This window comes from Meleagris gallopavo, chromosome 2 (assembly GCF_000146605.3).
Source record: "Meleagris gallopavo isolate NT-WF06-2002-E0010 breed Aviagen turkey brand Nicholas breeding stock chromosome 2, Turkey_5.1, whole genome shotgun sequence".
Taxonomy (NCBI): domain Eukaryota; kingdom Metazoa; phylum Chordata; class Aves; order Galliformes; family Phasianidae; genus Meleagris; species Meleagris gallopavo.
Window position 1 is genome coordinate 17347452 of NC_015012.2, and position 23359 is coordinate 17370810.

The window sequence follows — 23359 nt, forward strand, 5'->3', positions numbered from 1 at the left end:
TTGTTGCGTTCCCAGGCAAGCGACGTTGGATGGTTGCAGTGAATTCCTGCCTTAAGATTGGCTTCATCTGGAGAACAAGGGAAGATGATCTCAAGGTTAGTGCCTGGAGATAACTGCTGCTATATCTGTGATAGGGAGTGTTTGGTACAGCAAGAAATACTTAAGGGAACTAATATTAATTAGAGAGTAAAGTTAAAACGCTGTAATACGAGCTATATCTATTAGTTGAAGGTACTAAGCTAGAGGTTAAGTGTAATTTGACTCATGTACTTTGACTTTACATTTCTTGCTGTACCCTACCTCTTTTGATCGTCTATATATAAGATGTGATGTAAGAGAGCATGGGTTTATCGTGAAGATTTATTTGTGGTGGAGAGGTGAAGGAGCTGTCTGGCACTTGAGGTTTTTGTATCAGGTTGCACTTTTGGCACACAGAGGAGCATTTGGAGAAGATCACATCATAGAGTGCAGTGGTCAGCTGCTGTAAGGATGGACAGAGGTTGTGTGTGATGCAAGGGCTCTAGTAGAGAGCCACTGGGTTTGGAAGGTCTTGCTGTACTACAAGGTGTGTTTAGGTGTAGAGCTTCTAGCAGAGCTATAGTAGAAGCTGCCCTGAGAACATGTTGTGATCACTGGTAAAATTCATTGAGGTGATGGAAGAGGATGCTGGAATGAAAAATGGTGAGGTATTGGCAGACTGACTGAGGAATTACCTAAAGCTGTTTGTTTTCAAAGGTCTATCCAACAGTCCTGTACGGAGCTTTGGCCCTGGTAGCAACTGTCTGGGAGCTCTTTTTAATGCATGCAGATCAGGTGTAGAGTTGTGCATGTGCCTCAGATTGCTTGGCCCTGTCTCCTGTGCCTCTGACACCTGAGGCCATCTTGTAGTGATTAGCTTTCAGTGGGAGTTAGGAAGGTGCTGAGGAATGTTCTACCTGTGCTGTTCTTTAGCTGCTCTGAGCTGGGGTCCCTGATGTAGTCAGTGGGAATTTGCAGGCAGCAGATGGGCTGCTACTAGCTGAATCAGCTGAGCTCCTGCCTGTGTAGAGCTACTAAAAATCTCGGAAAGCTTACAATAAGAGCTCAGTTGTTCCTATGCATTTTTTATGTCTGTTGGTATGCAGTTGCAAATACATAGCCTTCCTAGTCTAGACAGATAAACGATTACAGCTCTGTGTAAAGCATGGTATGGCTGCAATACATGGCATTGGGATTCTTCAGGAGCTCTTCTCTGACCTTAAGATTTGCTCATGTGTGTAAATTACCCTGTGGAAGCAGAAGGTGAGTACTCAACCTTTACGGATGTGGTTTTCCTTGTGTTTTGTGGCTCAGAGATGTGATTAGTCACAGAGCAGAATAAAGAACAGAGAGCCAAGGACCCAGGGCTTCTCTTGCTTTACTGATGCTACTAATCTGCTTCTTAAAACTTCCACTGTTTGCTGAAAAGTGTTTCAGTTGGCTGAAATTTCACTAGCTGAGCTCCTCTTTGGAGTTAGGCAAACTCAGTCCTCAATGTATCTATCTCTCCTGCATGCAGCAAGCAATTTTTGAGCCAATTACGTGACACAGAAGTCTTAGTTGTGCCTTTTTCTCAACTGCCTTTGCTGCTGTGTGAGCACCTGCAAAAGGCCTTTGCACCTTAGCTCTAGGCACAGTGCAATGTGTGCCAACAGCATTGCTGCCAGTTTGCCATCTTACGTTTAATGTAGCCGCTATTACACAGAGATACATAAGGAGAAGGTGTTGATAAGCAGCCCAAGTTCTCAGCAGAGAAATGGCACCAGAATAGCTGTAGTGTTGTTTCTAATTGCAACGGATGAGCAGCCTGGCTCATTAATCCTCCCTATCAGCAGCACATAGCTCGTCTGCACCAGAATAGCCCTGATCTCAGCAAACCTACATCCCGCCCTGGGCTCCTGTTTTTGACGTATTTGGACAAGATGAGATCTAGCACTGCCTGGCAGGGACTCTGTTTGGCTGGACTGCCTTGGACAGCAGGGATGGCCCAGGACTTGCAAGGCTGTATGCTCTAGGAGATGTCTGGGGTGCAAGCCCGACAGGTGCTGGCAGGGCTTTGCTGTGCAGAGTCTGTACTGTGTTCTTTTCTCACTTTAGCTTTCTTCTTGGGCGCTTGCACAAAATGTTTCTGGAGGCTAAAGCTAGCACTGCTAATGAGCAAAACCTCGTTTTCTTGCTGTCCTCAGTGACTCCAGTTAAAGCTGTGTTTGCAGAAATTTTCTCTAAGGAGACCGTATTAACTTCTGAAAACCCTTAGCAGCACTCTGCTGTCTCCCCACATCCTTGTGGCAGGAGCAAGGCTGGGTCACCTGGTGGTGGGTTCTATGTGATGGAGGGGAAACTGTTCAAGGACAAGGATTGCGGAGACAGGGCCATATAAGTGCATAGTGCTGATGTTTTGACTGCTAAATGATAATTCTGTCTAAATCACTACATATTGTGCAGGCAGATTGGTTTCTGGGACAGGCTGATGCCTGCTGAAGGCTTAGAATATTTTTGTCCGTTTTCTTCATTTTAATTGCATACATCCTATTAGCTTTGAGTGCTGAGGAAGACAGCAGCATCCTCTATTACACCCAACTGGGTGAGGATGAGCCAGCTGCAGCTCAGTGTGGGCTTCTGCAGAGCCAGGCCTTTTCCCACCCAATACTTTGGGAAGAGCTGCTTCTGGCAAGCCAGGCTCTTATGTCCCTCTCAGCTGCATTCCCAGGGTGACTGGGCTGGATTTGACTTGATAAGCTGCTGGGGAATTAAGTAAATAAGCTCCTGCTACCTTTGCCTTGCTTTCACTAAGATGACCGTGCATTGTACGTGAGGAAGTGGAGGAATCATGACATACTGTAATCTGTCAGAGCAAGGGTCATGTATGGGGAAACTGGGCAAAAGGACTTCTGGGTTACTGTGAGATCCAAAAGAGAAACTTAGAAACTTCTTTAGCCTCTCTTATTCTATATATTTGGCTGAAAGGTGCTTTAGGAGCACTGCAGGCACGTGTCTTGCAACCACAGAATAACAATGTTCTATCTATTAAAATTCTCCTTTCAATTTCAGCTGGAGATGGTACTCCTTTTTGCTTCTTTTTTGCTTTAAAGGTGGAAAAACTTAAATGCTTTTAATGATTGGAGGGTGGAGAGATGCTGAGAAGCAGGAGAAATGCATAGGGAAAACTGGATGTAGAAGTGAGGAAATAGCTCCCTTGGGCTTGGCTACGATGCAGGGCCTCTGCTGTATGGTGGGATGTCAGGATTAATAGCTGGGCTTCTTGGGATGAGCTGCTAGCCAGGGAAAGAAAAGGGTAGTGTGAGCCAGGTACAGCAAAATGATAATCTTTCTTCACACACAGGTTTGATATCATTGGCCTGTTTCAGAATGACTCAGATAAAAGTTCCTCCATAACTAAAATTCCACTCCAGTCCCTGTCCCTGAGCAATGGAGAGAGCTGGGTGGCTGAAGATCAATGGAAATAAGCTGGTGTGCAGGTGCTCACCTTGGGGGGGAAAGGAAAAAAAAAAAAGTGTTCTGAAACACAGCTGCCTCTCATTATCCTGCTGGTAGAGCTGAGGAAAAAATAATGAAGTCTCTTAAGCCCTAGTGCTGATATGATACATACAGAGAGATCTGGAGATGTTTTGTGCGCATCCGAGGGTTTGAGATCCTCCTGAAGTTTTCATCTTGCCAGTGGGGACCAAAGTTGTTAGTGTTGGTCAGATAGTTGGGTCCAGTAGGCATCCCAGTACTGGACTTCCAACCCAGCCTGTGGCTTTGCCCACCTGGAAACTTTCTATACTTCCCTGCAATCCTTTTGCCATGAAGGTTTGGTTCTGTTGCCTCAAGGAAGGGCCACGGGCACTTCATCGTTATCCTGCTGACTTCATCAGTCTCATTGCATTCTCAGTGCATTCATGTGAGAGCTCAGGTTTCAGTTCCTCACAACTCTGCTGAACTTCAGCTATTTTGGACTAAAATTTTCCATGCCAGGTGGGTGTCAAGGCTAAGTGCCCCTTTGTGTTCAGCTGAGGCTGATTGATGCTATTTTCCTTCTGTTTGTACATAATTCTCTTTTAACTTCATCTGATGAAAAATTTTGGAATAATGTTTCAATTTTTTTTCCCATTTCTTCAGTAAAATGATGATCGTTACTTTTTTTAGGAAAATATTTCATTAGCAGCAAGGGAATTGCTGAAATACATAATTCTAATAAAGTTTTGTATAGAAAATAACTGAAAAGCCCTTTTGATAAGGTCAGAGTACTCCACTTGGACCTTTTCAGCAATGGAACCTTTCAGTTCATTCCAAGAAAGGACTTGATGTTCTGGATATGTATCTAAAATGAAATAAAGTTGCTGTTGGAAAGAAACACTTCAGCTTTGCAAGTTGACCGTTTTTGATGTGGCTTGATGCTGGCAGTTTTTGAAAGGAAGATGTTTCTTCCAATGGGTAGCATCGATATCTCCTGGTGGGTAATACTCTCAGATAGCAACTACTGCAAACTGTAGTGGAAGGAGGAGCTTTGCACAACTGTCTTATTTTTTTACAGGTTTCTAAATGGTTGAAGCCAGCTCAGAAGGATCTGGCCCAGTCTGATGTTAGTAGCAAGGAGGCACCTGTGCACTGTTGGTGAAGCTTGTCTTTGGGCAGCTGGCTCTGTAGCAGGGGTGATAGTTACAGGAAGCCTGTACTCTTATGAGAGGGAAGTGTCAGCCATAAGCTCGGACAACACTTGCAAGACTGCTGTCACTGTCCCTGGAGGGTAGATATTGACAACAGTTTTACTAAGACTACATGTCTGCAAAGAGACCAAACGAATGTGTGTCCATGGCTTAGGTCTAAGTGTGAGCACGAAATTCTACTTTACGTATGTGAGAGCTTCAGAAATACTGACACATGCTTTGATATTGACTCCTAGCATATCTTTTGGCTGCATCTGAAGGTACAGCTCAGCTGGGTCCCTGGAGCTCATCATCTCCAAGCCAACACCAAGAACATACCATGCTTCCAAAGGCAATTTTGTGGCTGTAGGAACGCCCTGTTCCTGCTCTGAGGGCCACGAGCTCCTCCAGTGCCTTTCCTCCAGCTTCAGTATGTTGAAGTTGGTTCCTCTGTGATAATAGGGAACAAGCAGGAAGATCTGGTACGAAAACTTGCAGTGCGCAATATAGGAAAATTAGCTGAAAATGTGTTGAAAAGAAAAAATGGTTTGTAACTATGATTAAACTCTTCCTGTGGAGAAGTAAAAATGATGTGCCAAAAAGGGATTTAAAATCTGATGGCTTGTATACATATGCTTTATTTCTTTAAAAAGTGCTTATATGTTGTTTTCAGGGTAGCTACTAAGGAACTTTTCACTTCACTGATGAGGTAAAAAGTATAATTTAAACTAAGTTTCCAGTAACGTTTCTCTTAAAATGTGAATTTCAGAAAGTAATGTCTTGTTTGCTTGTAGTATGCTCCCCTAGTTTTGGTGTTGCATGAATGAAGCTAAGATTGCCTCCTTTGAATTATTTTATAGGCATTTATTACTTGTTCTTGAAAGTTGCTATCAACAGTTCTACAGGCCTGTGGTCGCAATGTTGACAACCTGACTTTCTCAAAGCTATCCTTACAATTAGCAGCTTTAATTCTTTTAAGAAAGTGGGAGATGAACAGCCTTTGTTACCTGTATTTTCCACACATTATGAAACAGTAACCTCAAGAAGGTTTTACGTATATGGTTTGTCAGAAAACTTCATTTAGGTCTTATCCGAGTATTTACTATGACATACTGTAGTTACTGAGAAAGGGCGATGCTTTTATAGCATCTGTCCTCTACTAACATTCAGATGTTGAAGTTTGCAGGCTTCATTTTAAGCATCCTATTTTCTTTTTACTGTCTTGGGACTGACGTGGAAAGGAAATTTGGAGAAAATTTGTAAGGAAAAATACCTTTTCCTTTTTTTCCCCTACAACTCCCTCTGTTCCCTGCCTTCTAACTTTTGAATACTCAATTACTCTGTTCCAGACAGAATGCAGTATTTCTCAGAAAAGATGGCCCATTTTTTGCTTTCTTATCAGCCCCACTTTGACCCAGAAAATAAATCAGCAAAAGTTCAAATTCCAGTCCAGTTATCGAAACCACACTGTTGGAATGATTACAGAACAAGTCTGTATCTCTGTACCCATGCTTTTAAAATTACTCACAATTTTGGCAGTTCAAGCCAAAATTTGTGTACATATTTAAATGTCTACTTATAAATCCAGATTTTAAGTTGTGTCATGTTTAGCACCAGTTTTTTAATCACTTGCTTGCTCCATTCCTGTCTCCACAGATGGTGCTGACCGTGGCTCATGCTTTCAGTCTGATCCACCTCAGTCCACCAATAGCGTTGTTTTTCCCTCTGCTGGTACTTCATACTGTTTATCTTGCTCAGTTTTACTCCTCCATCATCTTCTCCTTAGCTGACCCTGAGGTTGAATACCACAGCAGTAACCTTCTACAAACAATTTGCTAGCCTGCTTTCTGTCATCTAAGCTACATACTTGCTGCCTGATTGACTAACTTTATTTCAAGCTTATTCTGTAATCCTTCAAAGGATTTTTTTGAATCTAAAGAAGGGGATAATTATTTAACGTAGTTATTTTATTAATACACTTCCTTTTTAACCTTAATTGTATTGAGATTTTTATATTCAGACTATATGCTATCCTGATAGCAACTCTGAGTTTTGAAGTTTCAATGAATAATTTAAATTGACTTCAAAGTTGCAAAGAAATAAATTTAATTCCTTACTTGCATGATTATGACCTGAAATTTTCCATCCCTGAAGATCCACATTCCTGTGCACTCTTCCCTTCCAAACAGACAGCGTGATCTTTAAGTTTGTACTTCAGAAACTGATTTGGCTTTGAGTGTTGACTCCAGCTTCTGGAGCTCAGTGAAAGGGTGATGAGATAAGCCCATCTGCATCGCTATAGAATCATTGGGGTTGGAAAAGACTGCTAAGATTCATGTCCAACCACCACCTCATCCCCACCATGTCCCACCATTTCTTTCTGAGAATAAATATTTCCTAATCACTGTCAGGTCACTTATTCAAACCCAGTTCTGACAAGTAGGTTCCAGAAGCTGAGAGACAGCTGTGAAATGCATCAGTTGCTTGTGAATGGATTTCAGCATCAGGAAAATACAGTCATAGGTTGAAGCCTGTGGTTCTCCATTTAAAACAAAACAAATCATTCTTTAATATGTGAGCAATGTCATGAGTGGAGGATCAGCCTGCATATCTTTCATCTAAAGACATTGTTGTTCCTAGTCTGCATGCGTGGGCAGGGAAACTGAGCTACCTTTCCTTTTATTTATTCTAAAGTAATATAATGCTGTTGCCAACCTGGAGGAAATTCTTTGGCAATAACGCCCTCAGTGATCATTTGCACTCTGGGTGTTATATAAAAATAACAAACAAATTTGCTGCCAAAATCTATAGAAGCATTTTCATGAATCCTAAAACAAACCCAGACCACAGTAATTGCCTCCAGGCAGGGCTGTGTGGCATAAAATTTGGGTGAGAAAGGTAAAGTAAATATCTTGAATGAAGCAAACTTAAACTGCTTTAAAAGTAGCTTTCTGGATAATGAGAACTGCGCCCCTTTTCCACATCTGTCTGTGGGTGATTGTGAAGAGACAGAATTGGTCAGGAGGCCATAGATTAGAGCCGGGCTTGCACAAGAGGGAGCAGTATAATTGACAACAGTGAGGGTAAGCAATTGGGATTGAGAATTTCTACCAGAAGAGGTGAAGTGTTGATGCAGTTATTCAGCACTTGTGAATCAGCTTGTGCCCAGGATGCCTGCACCTTACCCAAAAACATCTGCGCTAAACACTGTGAGAATTGTTCTGGTTCACACTGATGTAACAGTGAGCTTTTGCCCACAGGATACTACCAATAACATGTTTTTCTGAGGCAATAACATTTGGAAACCTGCTGGTAGATATCTCTGTTTTGGCTTGTTCAGTGGGAATGTTTGTTTAGGACTACTGATAGCAAGGGAGAACTGGAGTCTTGTAGGGTCCAGTTAAGGAGGAATGAGACATCCGTGGTCACCGGGAGTTTCAAATAACGTGATGGTATGCTTGAGGAATTAGAGCTACAAACTCAGTGGATGTTACCATGAGGCCTTGAGAATGATGTGTCTATGAATGCAAAAATCAGTTTTCACAGAATTTGTTGTTTTTAGGAAGAGTCCCAAAAGCCAGCAGATGACGTCACTAGGTCTGAGGGCAATGTGATTCTTGAGAAAGGTTTAGCAATTAATTAATTTTCTTTTTCTTTTTTTTCTGCCTATGCAGATACTCCATTGGGTACTGCCAATGGATTATTAAAGCACATCCATTGCCTCATGAGGTGGAAGTTTACCAAGTTCCTATGTATGACTCAGTTGATCTGATGTGTGGGGGTTATGTGGGCTCTCACTGATCCAATGCACTCTGTGGATTCAGGCTCCCTTATCTCTGCAAAGATTCCTCTTTCTTAAAAGTATGCTCTCATTGCAGGCAGGAGGCACCTGTAAGAAAACAGTGAGTTACTTGATGCATCTGGACTGCATGTGGATGGAGAAAGTGATGGAAAAGTAGAGAAGTTTGAGCCGTCTTTCCAATAGTAGTGAATGCACAGGGATGTGGAGTCTTTACTCTTTAAATGCACCAAAACACCACATGCCGATTTGTTTACATATATTTATATATAAATGTGAGCTTCAACAATACAGGAAAAGAGATGTGATGCCGTCAGACAATTAAGGAGCTTTTGTTTCATTCTCACCACTAAAATGTGTCATGCCAAAAAGATGCAGTGCCCCTAGATCTGCGTGTGTGTAGGCATCTAGTTATATGTAGTAGCTATTGAAGATCAAAGGCTACAGGGGTCTGTGTGTGGCTTTGTGTATAGTAGTAAACACTGCTGTATTGTAGAAAGTTATTGAAACCTTACCAGTGAGAAATCAATGCTCTGTTTTGGCTGGAAAATAGTGATGTGCTGTTTTTTTTTTTCCCTTCCTCCAACCCTGTGCAAATTATGAGGTGCATGGATTAGTGACATAAGAATGAGTGAGGTTTTTCTGTGTTTACTTACATAGTACATGTACTTGGACTAGGTTTTAAGGGGATACAGTTTTTCCTAACATTAAATCACAGCCTGTTATGGTAGTGATTCTTGAGCCTTTCCGGTAGGCAGAGCTCCCTGTCCCACCTCACCATAAATAAGTGCAGTCTCTGTTCCATCTGCTCCCCAATGCTGTTAAAATAGATACTCTTTATGTATGATTAGTAAATTCCACAAAGATGTAGTCCTAATACTGCTTCAGGCAGCCCTATGAAAGTGCTGCTGCAGATAAATACAGATGCCTTATTTTTTTAATGGAAAAACTGTTTATGCATTATATGTGCACAAGCCCTAACACCACCCTCACCACTGCCCAGCAAGAGAGAGGGACACAACCCTGCTCCCCAGATTTTGTTGGTTAACTTGATGCGGCTCAACAGACTCCAAAACAATTCTAGATTTTTATTTCCTTAGGAAAGACCCAGACAACCTGGTTTACCCAAGATGTCATCTGCCAGTGAAGCTGCCAGCCAGGCCTCCAAGTGATCTGTGACATATTCTGGAGAGAGGAGCATCTTAGAAACCTAAAACAAAGGGCAACTAAACGTTTATCAGCAAAGGGAAGTGCAGTTAGGAATGCCCTGCCTGGAAAAGTAGTAGCATGCTTGCCCAATGGTGTTGGTAGATGGAGCCCACGTGGATGCAGGTGGGATACTGGTAGCAGCTGGAGAAGTTTCTGGTAATAATCCCACGGGGCAGCAAAGTCTAAGAAGAAAAAATGTCAATAGGATGTTAAGGTTTTCCCCGCTGAAAATTCCTGATTTTAGGAGGGAAAAGAAAGAACAAATACTGAGTCATTCTTCTGACAGGGGAAATATGTTGCTTGTGTTCCTCTGGATCAGTGGGAATCATCTGATGTGAAGAGCTGGATTTTAAGGTTAAACATAACAGCACCATAGGGAATCTCTGGAGACAAGGGGATGTCATGGTGGTGCAGTCAGTGGTATATGTCTGTGACAAAAAAATGCTTGGCTATTCCTTCATTGGTGTGTGGAAGTATATGTGGTGCATAGTGTAGAATTGTCCCATGTCCGTGGACAGAACTTTACCTTTGTTTTGTTGTGACCTCCCATGGCAAAGGAGATGCTAAAAAGGATGTAGCAATGGCCACAGGACGAGGGCAGTCTCATATAGACACAGGAAGAATGCTAGGGCTGGACAAGAGGTGGAAGGACATAAGCTGTAGCATGACATGGCAGAAGCAGGTAAGAGCAAGCACTTGAGGCTAATGCAACTTGCCATGTGATGTCACACTGATGTGCACAGGTGCATCCTGCAGAACATTGATCTGGCAGCTTTGCGTCTGCCTGGTGCACGCAAAGTTCAGGTAGCTCAGAGCGCTGTGTTCCCTGTTCCTCTTGCAGAGCTGAAATGTGTGTGTTTGTATTACTGGCTCTCTGGCATTGTCTGCCTGTTTACAAGCTGTGCACTCTGATTTTGTGTATATTAACACTTGGCAGCTTACATAAATAGGCTTGTTGCTGATACACAAAAAGCAGTGAGCTCCAGCTTCCCGATCTGACTGCTCTGCTAACAGAAATAGAAAATGCTTTTTAAGTCCTGACTCTGAGTGCTGTACTGGGAGCCAATCTTTTTTAGTAAAAATAGCATTTCCTTACTGAGTCTTTTGGAGCAGCTCTGTATCTCTGCTTTTCCTTCCACTTATGTGCTTAAAAAATAATAATAATAATAAAAAACCAACACTGATAATTAATCAGGCTTTTCCCTGCATAAACAACAAGCATTTCTGGCAGCCAATCTGATATCCCTATCTTCACACTGTCCACTGACATTTAGGGAAATCAAGTTATTTGCAAAAGACTAATTCTGCTGGGGAAGAAAGAGTGGGGAAATGTGTCAAATATTAGGTTCTCTTATTCGTACTGACCTGACTTTTTTTTTTTGTACTGAGTAATTATGTGATTGCTTGACATAATGGGAACTGATGACTTCCTTCCTTTCTCTACCCATGCACCAAGAGGTCAGTACATGGCATCGTGTCTTGACACAGAAATATGAAGAATCTCATCTGTGAGGCTAGATTTTGTTTTTTCTTAATAGATATATTCTTTATTTTTCTGTAAGGATATGCAGGGCACCATTTGAGATAGGGTGCAGCACAGCTCTGTATCTGTCTATCCCAAAGATAGAATTTTGGTATCAAGGGGCAGGCCAAAAAGCAGGTAAGCCCAAAAGAGGTACCTCTAACTGCTAGGGGAGCTGAACATGGGATGGCTGATCCCACTGTGGGGAATGGGGAAGGCTGTGCACAGAGCCCCTGCCTGCTGTGATTTCCAGTTTGCCTCTGGAAACTGAGTTTGTTGTTACCCTGCAATGCCAACCAGCTCAACTGGGCCATTGCCTCATGGAAGATCATGCCATGAAAGAAAGAAAGGCAAACAGCAAGAAAGGGACATGGAAATGTAAAGGAAGTTATTGTCTGGTCAGGGACCCCAGCTCAAGGAGGAGAAAGAAACCAAGAATCTGCAAATTATCTCCTATAGGCTTTTTCTCAGTTAAAGGTAGGCTTGTGTATGAGGCTTTTCTGGACCTGAGCCTGGACTCAGGTGATGCAGAGGCCACATAGGTCCATCACAGGGGTTCTGCACTGTTTCATTTTTACTTATTTCCTCGGTTGGTCATTTTTGTTTTTTATACCTCCATATCAACTGCAATTTCTGTTTGAAGCTTTTGGAGCACATTCTTTCTGGAGGCTTTGCCTGGGAAGATAAAAAGGATTGTTTTGGTATCTGTGTAATAATCTACTATCAATGTAACCTACTAGATAAGACCCTTGTTGGGTATCAGGAAGTGTGTGCTATGTTCTCATTTCTGTGCTGATGTACTATGCAGCTTAGCTAATCATCCTGCCTCCTCCTGCCTCTCCTTTCTCACTTGTAAATTGAAGCCGATGATGCTTGCTGCCCTTGGTAATACACTTTAAACCTGCAGAAGGAGATAGCTATGGATGATCAAAAGAAAGTTTGATTGTACTGCTCAGTACATAGAAAATGTGATTTATTACATGAATTCTGCCAGTGGAAAGCTTGAATTTATATTTACAGTGGTACAAATCTGAAAGCTCATTGACATCAATGCAGGGCTTTACACTGATTTCAAAAGGCATTAAATGAAGCTTTATACAGAGACACAAGCTTTTTATTTTACCTTTCTTTCCTGCTGACTGTTGTAGTTGCCACTTGCTGAAATGGCATTTAATTCTCTTGAACCATCAGAAGACATGCAGCAGATATAAAATATGGAGGTTGCTGTTTTGTTTTCATAGCAGAGGAATTCTGAGAAAACCAAAGAGGTGCCATCTGTAGTTGGGGCATAGGACTACCATAGGCAAAGGAGCAATCCTTCTATCCATGACAGTTAAACTGAATTTTGTCTTCCCTAACAGTGCCCATGCTGTACTTAGTACTCACCCAATTTATTTCTCCTGTGTGTTCTCTGGCTCCTGACTTAATTGAATCCAGGCATTGCGCAGCTGGAATTAAGTGTATCCTCCTTCCAGCGTCCCTTTCTCAGAGCTGCTCCAATTGTGGAGGACTGCTGATGAGCCTTTTCCTTCATGTATGGTACTTTATTTACCCCTTTGTTAGAACAACTGCAGTTAACAGTGGCAGTTATTCATAAGGTTTGATAAGCATCTGTAGCATTTCCTCAGGCTCCAAAATGAAATGACTCTTTTCATCATCACCTTGGGGCATATAATAGATAAGAGACAACAATAAATATATTTGGCACTGTGAGTTTCCCTCCAGAAGTCATACTGTTATATTATGGTCTGTTGCAAATCTTTTTCTGTATCTCGTGCGTGTTTCTGACAAGATAATGTGGTCTTCCTTTCCACCTCTCTGCCAGAACTTAACTCTGACTTCTTTTTTTTTTTTTTTTGCTAGTCTGGTGTTTATATGAGACAACTTTTCATTGAAAAACTTATCTTGCTGTGGTATTTGTCATACAGGCTTTGCCTTTTATGTTCCAAAGAGGCTGTTGTTTCCAAGTTATTTCCATTTGAACACTGTGTGCTTAAGTTTGAATGGCTGAGTCAATGAGGCAGTCAGAGATGAGAGTTTTCAGTAACTTCTTGATAATTCATGAGCTATTCAGCACATTTTATAAACGTTTGGGAACAAACTCTGAACAGCTTAATAGCATGGTGTTATGTGGTCAGCCCTCTGTAAAGCAAGAGGTGACAGCTCAGAGTGCTGTGATCAGCACAGTTTATGGCCTAATCTTATGACCACCTGTAGACCGTGATCTCACTTGAGAGGAGCTTTTTCTGAAGTCTACTGTACTTCTGAAAACTTGTTCTGTGTATTCTCAAAACATACCAAAGACTGGTTAAAAGTCCATTGCCAGGACCTGTCAGCTCATCATTTTGCCCTGGCCTTTTCAGATGTTGCTAAGGTGGAGTTAGAACCGGCAGAAATCAACTTTAGAATTCAGTATTTGGTTCAAGAAACCGCTCTTTAAACAATCGGCATAACAGGCACACAAAGATGTACCCATAAGGAGATGTTGTGAAAACATGGCATAGTACAGGAACCTCAAAATGGATTCAAAGTGCATTTTCTTGGGAATTTATCTTATGTTTCAATTTTAAATTGCAGTTTGAGCAGAATTTGTTTAGGGAATTCAAATGTGATCACCTCTTGTGTTGTAAATGTCAGGACAGTTCCCTAGAGGAGCAATAATGCCAAGTCCACTTTAACATTGATCTGGAGAGTAGTTTTCAGATGATGCTTTTCATTTTTGCTCCAAGATTTCCAGGGGTGATCTATCACAAGGCATGGGATGCGTAATTTCAATGATTAGCTATTCTCCTCTTGCTTTGTCTTTTCTTTCTAGAGTGAGTTTTCTTAGCTTCCTCTTGCATCAGTTGGTTCCTGATGCACTTTTGGTTGCTGAATTTAAGAGTGATTAGTTATGGCAATTGTGAAAGCTGATGATTAAACTGTGATGAAAACATTTGTAATGTTCTTTTCCATAAATTAAATAGACTGGCGTACATCCTTCACTTCCTCCCTGTTCATTATTCACTCATCCTTTTATGACTTTCACCTGCTTTCTAGACATGGATACCAGAATGGAGCACAGTAGTAGCTGCAACAAAGCAAGGTGAGCAGTTGTTTGGCTTCTTGATATTCTTCTGTTTGCATACTTAAAATTTACTTGCCACAATGTGTCACAGTGGCTTAATAATTGCCATAAACAGAAGTGTTTTCTAAAAACAGCTGGTTCTCAGGGGAATGTGGCCTGAATGAATTCCTCTTTTAAGAGTTCAGAACCAAATGGCTGGTACTTCTGGAGCAGGAGCTACTTTCTTGTTCTTGGTAAGCCATCAGTTCAGACCATCAAGAATTAAAGACTGTCCTCATAACTTGCTAATCTTCAAACCCGAGTCTCCTTTGTAACCATCGATCCAGAGTGCTCATCTGTGCTTTGAGGTCAATGGCAGGAACAACCCAAGGAGTAAAAAATGGAGGGTGAGGGCTGATTCCTATAGAATCCCACCAAAATCATGTGTGTTTGGAAACAATCTGTTATTTATGGCTGCAGCTAATGATCTGAGGAACTGCAGGAGAATAAAAAAACACTATCAACTTTGTAACAAAGTTAGGATTTTGACTTCTCTGGTACAACATGGACATTCTTGTCCTCTCCTAGAACTTTCCCAACATTCAAAGGGCTGAAGGTTCACCCTCAGCAATCTAAATAGTCCTTTGGACATCTCTCTTAAAACTCAACTCTGCATTAGCTTCCATTAAACACTCTCCTGTTATTTTCATTACACAGGGTATTTCATTTCCATGCATAATGCATATGTGTTCTTCTACATATTTCTGTAGTACTAAAATGTCTATTGACGGAACTGCAGTATTCAATACTACTGCTAGCTCTGGTTCTGTATCACTTTCTTTTCTTCTTTGCCTGCTCAGAAATATCCAATCCAATTTTTTTTTTGTGCTAAATTCAGGGTTTTATCAACCTCTTATTTTGTGTTTATATTTATTATTATATTTATTTATATTATTAACTTCACCCTTGGCAAAGTATTTTAGCTTGAGTTTTTTGTTTTCTCTTTAAGCCAAATGCTTTTATAATCATTGAGGGCTTTCCTGGATTGTGGCATCTTCATTTCTAGGTTATCTAATAAAATGCTATTAAAAATAACTTGTTTTTATGTTTATGGTTTTCTATCTTGCTGTCAAATGTTCATGATTGGATGGAATGGCAGGAAATAGAGTTAGTTTAGTGATTCGGACTCTGCATTTATGATGTTCAAAATGAATAGCCAAAGCATGTTCTCATGCATTGAAAACATTTGGTTTCTGTTCTAGCTTTGTGTTTGCTTGCTATCTGCTAGACCAAGTTAAGATACAGTGTTTTTGAGTCAGGAAATAGTTGAAATTGCTGTTGATGATTTAAAATTATGGCCAACTTGCACTTCTGGCAGGTTGACATCTTCCAAAATCAGTTCCTTGTGCTGAAGTTCTGTCCACAGTGCCTAATGAGAAAGCTGTGTTAGAGACAGATGCTTGGGGAGCTCATTGCCTTATTCACTAGCATGGTTTGGAGATATGTAGGAGATGATAATTCATTAGTCTGCCCTGTATTTTTCATAGTATTGACTCGTGTTTGTGTTTGTTGCTGGGGTGTCAGTGACAACAAAGTTCTGTACTTGACAGAAAAAGTTACTTCTTCCAATTAAGGCTTCTCTCTATGAACAGTAGTAGCCAAGAGCAGCCTTTGCTGTTTTCCCTAGGCTATCTGAAATAATTTTCCATCTTTCTTTATTCACTACATTCTCTCTAATAACCTGCTTCTGTCGTGCAGTATTTGCATGTAGTTCCCAATAACATCTATAATTTATAAGCCTTACTTCCAGAGCACTGAGACGCATCAAAACAATGTCCAAGGAGCATAAAGCAGTCTTCTCAGCTTTGATATTTCTCTATTTTTAGCTGTTCTCCCCGTAGAGAACATTGACGTTTGGTTGCAAGAGCTGATAGAAAATTTCTAACCTGCATTGCATGGAACCCAAATGATTATGAACTTCTACATTTGATGCAGACTGTTCACTGGAGCCTATCTGCTGAAGATTTCACTGATATGCTAGAAAGAATCATTGCTGAAAAAAAACCCTTTTGGCAGCTAAATATTCTAGCTGCTGATTAAGACAACAATTCTGCTTCAGCCTTTTTGTGTTTCTTTCTACATATGCAATATTACTTTAAAAACAATAAACAAATAGTAACGAAAGAAACATTTACTACTTCTTCCTTCCTGGTATTTGTTTCTGTTAGCAGCCTACTTGCTCACATTGCATTCTTTTCTCAGTACTTCACGTTTTTGGGACAGAAATGGCACCAACAGAGAAGCAGTCACAGGATGACCAACTTCAGACAGCAGAAGAGTGGCAGAACTAGGAAAAAAGGTGTGTGTTTTTTTTTTTTAACCCTTAGTGTATATCTGTATAGATACCTGTATAGGAATCTTCAGCTCAGCTCCTCATGCTACCAAGAGCTGCTCTGTAGCATGCTACGAGGAGAAAAGATCAGCAACAGCAAGATATACTTGACTGCTAGCAGGCATCACCACTGGCTGTGGGGCGTCAGGATGCAAAGTTTCCTCTGCTCAGTCCTAACATTTCCAGAAGTTACTTTGTGTGATATTTCTGCACTTCCCAATCCCATATCACTGGCAGTTTTCATATTCATAGGATTTCAGTGAGGAGTTTACTGCTGAAAGACAGCTCTTATCACCAGGCACTGCAGATGTTACTTCTGTGGAAAGGGCTAGGCTTTGTTTTCTGATTTTCTATTCTTGTCTTCTGACTTGAACTTAATCTAAAGCTCTTCAGTAGCAGCCACAACTTCCAGAAGATTTCTTTGAAAGCTTTCATGAGATCAGACATCTTTAAAAGATCTTTTTTCTTTTTCTTTTTTTTTTTTTAAAGCTAAAACCATCTTCTGGTTCAATTGGAAGTCAAAAGTCCTAATGCCTATGCCATGTATTCTGAATTCCTGGGGAGGTATTTTTAGACCTGCAGTTAACACTGCAAGCTTGTCAGCTCTCCAATGGGTGTTTAAGGTCTTCTGAAGACTGTTTGTACATTGGCTTCAGAAGCTCGCTGATGTAATATGATGTATTGTGTGCGCAACTCCTGGGCCAATTGGCCAACAGCTGAGCAAGAAGCTGAAACCAATGGGTCTGTGGATAGGAAAAACATTTCTGGGGGATACAAGCAGTAAGTGAAAAGGAGAGAGTTGGGTATTTGAGCCTGTGAGCAAGGAGGGTATAAAGAAGTGATTTTGGTGTTAAAAGCAAGAAAAAGAGAAAAGATTGCATTAAGGAAAAGCAGCGCAGCTTCTCTGCCAGTCTGCAGAAGATAGACTGACCTGGTTTGCAGCCACCTTAGCATTTGACTATTTGGGAAACTAATCATTTCTTACTTTTAAGGCACAGTCTGTAGTAGGTTACATCCCGCTATAAAAGAGACATGAAGGAAAGAATTTGGGTAATTAAAAATGGGGGGAAAAAAAAAAAGGCAGGTGTCAGGCCACATGTGTATGATGTGATGTATAGTCACTTAAAATGATATAAAACTTGTAGGGAGCTTAAAGGCTCCTGCAATATGTCATTACCTTCTTCAGTAAGGCATGTAATCCCAAAGATGCTGAGTATTCTTGTCTTTGTTTTGCAGTGTCTGCATCCACAGTGGTATGGGAGATGCCTGCTGGCCCCATGGAATACGTGTTGCTCTAGTGGGAGTTGTTCTTGCCCACAGCGGGGGGGTTGGACTATAGGTGACTGAAGGTCCCTTCTAATCCAAACCGTTATATGACCTTATGTGAAAATTAAATCTCTAAGAAAGTGTTTCTTTAAAGACAGAATGTATTTGACATGTTATTTTAGCAATCAGTTTTAAGGGGCAAGAATATGAAGAAATGTATTCAGCCAGAAAGATAAAGTTTGGACTTGGTGTAATGTGACTAAATCCCATTTGAGACTTTCCATTTCCATATCAGTATGAACTCCTATTGCTACCAGTAACTGGATGCAGTCTCATCCTGTTTTGATGAATGATGCAAAATATCCTTCTTCTACACATGTATTTTTTTTTTAAGTGCTTACAGACCAGTAGTGGCATATTTACTTTTTTTGTAACATTATTCAAAACTTAATGGTGACTATGCCTTGGCTTGACAGTCCCTGCAGCCACAGGGAGCACAGGATCCTGTGCAGGTTCAACTGCAGGCCATGTGTGAGGTGTTGAGTCTCAACAGTTTCATACTGTGTCTTTGCCAGAAAGATGAGGCCCATCAGTCTTGCTTCTGGTGGCTCCTCTCCTTGATGAAGTCACTTTGACCTTTGCTTAGCTGTAGATTTCTGGTAAGATTTTTAAGAGGATTTAGTCATATTTGTCCCTTTGCATTCAACTCTCTGCTTTGGGCAAAAATAGGCATCTTCAGGTCTTCACTCCTGATACGTTCCCTGCCAACACCTTCTTGTGCTCAGCCCCAGTCAGAGAACTGACTTTGGAAACACCTGAAGGGATGCATCCTGGGAAAGGAAAGCACTATTACTAGCTCTTGGAGCTGGGAAGATACTTAAGAACCTCAGCCAGATCATGAAGTTGAATTATGTAAGGCTTGAAAAAGTGCAGATTGCCTTTTTTCAGCTAATCTGTCAGCCATCTGCTGGCTGACTGTTGTTTCACAGCAAATACAAGCTGCTTTAAGTTGTTCTTTTAAAGTTTTTATTTAATTCTATTTAACAGTGTCAACTAGTTCATTTGGTGTGTGCTTATTGAGGTGATAGTGCCCAAAGAAGGTCCCTCAATATGTACTATGTGCATCCAGGATGCTAGGAAGAAGGCAGAAGAGAACCCCTATATTAGTGGATTTATAAACTCAGAAATACACTATAAACTAATTTTCCTCACCTCTCTGCCTTCAGTTCTGCTTGCACACATTTCACTAGGTTTCCTTGACTGGTCATGTCTGGTACTGGTGCTTGGAGGGAAGCTGTGCAGATCCAGTTATTGGGCAGCCAGCAAGCTGGCTGCAGTGAGAAACATCATAAATGTCACTTATTTGGAGGGCTGCTCTGCAGCTACGAGTCACTCCAGCTATGTCAACCCTGCACCTATTTATAACCTAGCAATCTGTCACTGGGGACTTTCTGCAGTTCTTTGCTGCGTGCCACATGGGTTGTAATGCAATAGCTGGATTTATTCTAAGATTTCCTCTACCACTCTTTAGAAATGGCAGGTGCAGTGTTGGTAGAGTTCTGGTAACAAAGTGCAGGTAAGGAGGGAAGCACCTGGAGGGACAAGGACACTTAAGTTATCTGTGCCTTTGCACCACTTGGATTTCAGCTGGGGCTGAATATTAAATATATTCATGGAGAAATGTCATTTTTGCAGCAGTGAACTATTGCAATGTATTCTTACATTTTTTCCTTTTGAAATATAGATTGAGGATGTAACATCACTGTCTGCTCCTACCTAGGGAGTATGCTAGAGGCTTTGTAAATCAAACCTCCAGTTGAAGTTGTTCATAGGATCATAGAATTGCTCAGGTTGGAAAAGACCTTAAAGATCATCAAGTCCAACTGCAACCTAACCAAACTACCCTAACTCTAACAGCTCTCTGCTAAATCATGTCCCTGAGCACCACATCCAAACAGATTTTAAACACATCTAGGGATGGTGACTCAACCACCTCCTTGGGGAGCCTATTACACTGTTTGACTATACTTTCTGTAAAGAAGTTGTTCCTGATATCCAACCTAAAACTCCCCTGGCACAACTTGAGGCCGTTTCCCCTTGTCCTATCACCAAAGGATCTTCATCTTGGGGAAAAAGTGACTAGGATGAAAAAAAAACCAAAACAACAACAACAACAACAACAACAACAACAACAACAACAACAACAACAAAAAACAACCACCACGAACACTTTCATTGTGAAGGTTCTTTCTTACATGTTCTGCCAAACACAGGTGAGACTGCTGCTTAGCTGAAATGAGATTTTTCTCTTCCTACAAACCTACAGAATCAAAGCTGATGTGTGGACTTGTCCAGACCAGAAAGAATCCTTCACAGCTGTTTTTATCCATCTCCACTTCTACAAAGCATTGAGTTGGAAAGGCAGTATTTCTTGCATTTCTTGGGTGAAATGTGCCATACAAACAAGATAGGAAACTCTTAAATTCTATGTAGGGATAGGTTTCCCAGACGATAAGCATTCACCCCTTATGTCCCTCACATTTGCTGTGCTGTGCAGAGCACTGTGCTCCAAGTGATGCTAATTATGCCCACCCTTGCACAGCTCAGCTCCCATAGACAATGCTGCAGCCCACAGTAGTGCTCACTGATGCTTCCAAAACAAGAACCCCTCTGGTCCAGAAACAGCTGGCCATGGCCCCAACTCTTGTGCTGAAGGTAGACCCTCATGTGCAGTGCCCCAGGACATGGAATATGTTGCACCTATTATTGGCCATGACTTGGAGGGATGGCAGCTTACTGGATATCCCCCATGTGAGACTTAGAGGGTGAAGGGTAGGCTATTTCATGTAGTGCTGGCTGAGGGACAGCTGCAGCTGTCCATGCCTGCCATATTATCTGTGGAAAGGTCCTTAAAAAAGGCAACACAAAACAATGCTCCTTGATTTCTCTTTTTATAAGCCAAAGCTTATAGGCTGAGTGTAAATTCAAAAGGGACGAAGACTGGTGGAGACAGTCTGGAGGCAAGAACCTCAGGGGGAAAAAATGCTGAGTCTGGGATTTAACAGGGGAAGGATGACATTGGAGCACTTCGCCTGGGGGAAACGGAGGGGCCGGGAGGGGTAGATAGAGGAGAAATTGAGACTTGAAAAAGAACTGAGACAGGCAGGGGATGAGTAGGGAAGAGGGACCTGAGCATTTTATAAACCGGCTCTGAAGTGGGCCGAACCTTTGTCCTCTGCTGTTAGAAAGCAGCTGTGCAGACTTGTGGGTGACCGGGGCCTCTGCAACCTCTGCTATGCACCATGCTGGTGGCCCTCTGCAGCTTTGGGGCAGGTATCTCCCCTCAGGTGCTCGTGTCTCCCTAAATCTGGTTTTCAGGGGCAGGTGTGGGGTTCTGTGAATGAGCAGTGACACCATTTGGTCACTGAGATCCGGGAAACACAGGGTGTGGGAGGAGAAGAGGAAGGTATACCTCAATAGCTCCTTGTTGAACAAAACATAAGCCAGGGCAAAACAAACAAAACAGTATGGCACCGCATAATTAGAGAGTCCATTATAATGGACAAGGATGCCTTAATTCCCCCCCATCAAAGCAACTTTAAGCATTTGGATTCATAGCACTGGTACATTTTTCTAAGTATTATTGAACATAATGTAACTGTGAAATGCAATACACCAAACGAGGACAATTACTTCTGCCTGCCTTGTAAATTCTTAATGAGATTCCAGTTAGTAAATTGATGTCCTGCCCTTTGAGTCCCCTTGTGCTTATTCTCTGGTATGATGCAATTCCACTTCAGAACAGGTTTCCAGCTGCAGGGGAGCCTAGGCTTTAATCCATGCAGATACTCCGACCCTCTCTCCCTTGACACCTCTTCAAGGCAAATATTTTTTTAGTTTAGTCTTTCAAAGCAGGCAAAGAAATCTGTGGAAAATATGATCCTCTCAGGGGCATGATGTCATCTGTATTGTCTCATAAGATGTCATATGGTGTCATAAAATGGCAATTCATGGTGTCCTGCCAGGTGCAGCAGTGTTGTGATTTCCTCCCACCTGTGAAGTCTAAGGCTGCAGCTAACAGCCCTCTGGACTCTGAGCTGGATGCTGAGGAAAGAGTGCAGGAGCACAAGTTGTAAGAAGCTTTAATGAAGATTTTATGCTCAGCTTTAATGTTCCCCTTTCTTCCTGGTCTGCCGCTGCCTAAACATTTTGTTGTCTAGAACATGGGGAAAAAGGTGTCGCTTAGAGTTGAATGCTGAAGGTGTGTGGAGAAGGGACTTGGTTTGCCACATACAGGTGCTGGAGGGATCCAGCATAGCTGCTCATTGCATTTAACAGGCATAGGGACCAAACTCGGACATAAAACTGTTAGAGATTGGCAGAGGGCATGGCTCCAATTCTGGAGTTCAAGGGGCACGTGGCAGTGCTCTCAGACAATGGGTTTGGATTTTATGTGGTGCTGTGTGGAGCCAGGAGTTGGATACAGTGATCCTCATGGGTCCCTTCCAGGTGGGAATATTCTATGAAACAGTCAAAGATTGATCTGTTCTGTATTTTGGTAGGGTGTAAGAAAGTGGTTTCACTGTGGTGATTGCAGGAAAAGGGACACATCTCACCATGGAAGGAATATGGACTGGACTGTTGCCCTTCTTGCTGGCTATGTCTCTTGTAAGACTTCAGTGGACAGCTGCACTTTCTGTAGAAAAGAGGATGTTGACTTCTTAAAACTAACAAATCTTGTGTAACCTTCCCAAAGGATTTTTGTTTTTCCTGTGGAGCTTTTAAAACTTGTTTTTAATTCAAAAGAAGGCTTTAAGTCCCATCAGTCCTGACAAACACTTCAAAGACTCTCAAAGCTCTAGAACTTCATTGAGATGCTAGTCTAGACCTTCCCACTGTATTTTGCTATTTAAAAGAGAGCTCTTTCCTTCACTTGCCCTTCTGATGCTGCTGCAGTGTCAAGATAGAGGTAGATCCTTCCCTAGACAGTGCACTTGAAGTTTAGTGGGATCAGTGTTCAGAACCTGCTTTAGAAGAGTGCTTGTCAAAATGCTACCACAGACATGACCTTCAATGTAACATCAAACTCCAGATGAAATGTGGGCCTGACAATGTGTCAAAGTACAGTAGCATAAATAAGATGTTGGCCATAGGTCTCCCGATGACAGATGTAAGTGTAAGTATAAAGTGTGCTTTCTAAAAATAGTGTACATGTAGAAGGTGCTGGCTACTAGAGTGTGTCATAGATAACCGAAAGAATAAAAGCAGCATCAGCAAAATTCATTGTGAACGTGCAGCATTTCAGGGCACCTGGATACTGGGGATCAGCTGGGGATGAAGTGACACCTGTATGCAATAGATCTCTCTGGAAGGGCATGATACGGGTTGGAAAGTCAAGCTGAGGATTATATCTGGAATGTAGATAGGCATGAACCCTAATGAAGTGCTACTTTTTTTT